This window comes from Lithobates pipiens, unplaced genomic scaffold (assembly GCF_037356315.1).
Source record: "Lithobates pipiens isolate NorthernLeopardFrog02 unplaced genomic scaffold, aLitPip1_a1.2 Scaffold_28, whole genome shotgun sequence".
Lineage (NCBI taxonomy): Eukaryota > Metazoa > Chordata > Amphibia > Anura > Ranidae > Lithobates > Lithobates pipiens.
Genome location: NW_027507789.1, coordinates 108,235,311 through 108,236,682, shown reverse-complemented (window position 1 = coordinate 108,236,682; position 1,372 = coordinate 108,235,311). Strand labels below are relative to the sequence as shown.

Sequence of the window (1,372 nt, the reverse complement as noted above, 5' to 3'; positions counted from 1 at the left end):
CCTACTATCTTTTGCAATCTTTCATTTTGAATTTTTGCATCCTTGATTTCCTTACATATTTACATATTCTGTTATATTCTTTGTAACATTTAAATGACACTAGTCAAAAAGCCTCCAAAATCAATAGGATACCATCGTCCCAATACGTATATAAGAAAAAACTGGGCATATAGCTCAGAACAACCAAGAGGAAACAACCTCAAAGAGATGAATTTCCAATTGGTTCAGTGGGAACAGGGACTATTACGGTATCAGAAAATATTGTGAAACAATCGTTAAAACACAATTACATTTTATTATAATTTGATCCATATAACAGATAATACAAAAACATTGCTGTAGCAGAACCAAATTATTAAATCCAATCACAGGACCCAATTGGTTCAAGTTCTAAACAATTAAATGTTTTACGGAGATACAGAGATGACGCATAAATCCGACCGGTTTCGCGGTACTAAGAACACCGCTTCCTCAGGGAACGTCACTTTTATAAATCTAGTATGAAAAATATATATATAAGTATACAATAATATCATACAAAAAATCAAGAAGTTTTTTACAGAAAAAAGAGATAACAGTAACAGCAGTAGTGAATAGACAATACATCAGCATTACATTAGAAAAAACAGTGTTGGATCATAACTCACCCCTGGAGCTCCCAACCCACAGCACACGAGCGACCTACTTCGAGACACCCTCAAAACAGGGTGCCCCCCCTAAGGGCGGACACGGGGGGCAAGGTGGAGAGACTCTGAACAGCGCATACAAGGACTGAAAAAATAATAATGATGCAATGGTCCATTTAGATGGTGTTCAATAGAGAGGGATGAGTATATCAGAGACCATGGGCTGGTAAGATAGAGCAGTATAAGAGAATGAGTAAAGAGATGGATAGATAAGATCTCTCATGTTGACAAAAGGCACCCAGTGAGCCATGGTCAATAAAAGCAGTGTGCACCTCAGAGGATTATTATTGTTTAAGCGGAAGACATACCCCAAATACATTGGATAGTTAGATCAAATACTTCTAAGATGTCACCAAATTTTCTATAAGGGATGTCCAGAATTTCAATTGCAGATTTTTCCTGGTTCAGAATACAGGGTAAGCATAGTTAGTCAATGACCAAGCATTTAAACGGACCAGGAGAGGAAATGCATGTAGCTGAAACATATATAGAGTCAGAATGAAGGGACAATACCTGAAGCTCAGAGGTCCTACGCATTGCTCGTCTCCACACAGGCAGCGCTCTGAAGATTGAAATCTCGAGCGCGCCATTTAAACCCCCAACCCGGAAGTGTTCAGGGCACAATGGTGTGCTCCTTAATCCTGTCCCCGCATCACGGCGCATGCGCGGATGTACTCGTGCGCACG

At 39.7% G+C, this 1,372-nt stretch overlaps 1 long non-coding RNA gene across 1 annotated transcript; it reads right to left on the bottom strand.

Moving 5' to 3' along the window:
• Nucleotides 1–365: 365 nt before the first annotated feature.
• LOC143934886 (uncharacterized) lies at nt 366–1,372 on the bottom strand. Its single transcript, XR_013263413.1, has 3 exons — nt 1,200–1,372; nt 648–771; nt 366–495 (listed from the first exon to the last, which is right to left on the bottom strand). It is a non-coding gene; the product is annotated as an uncharacterized LOC143934886 (long non-coding RNA).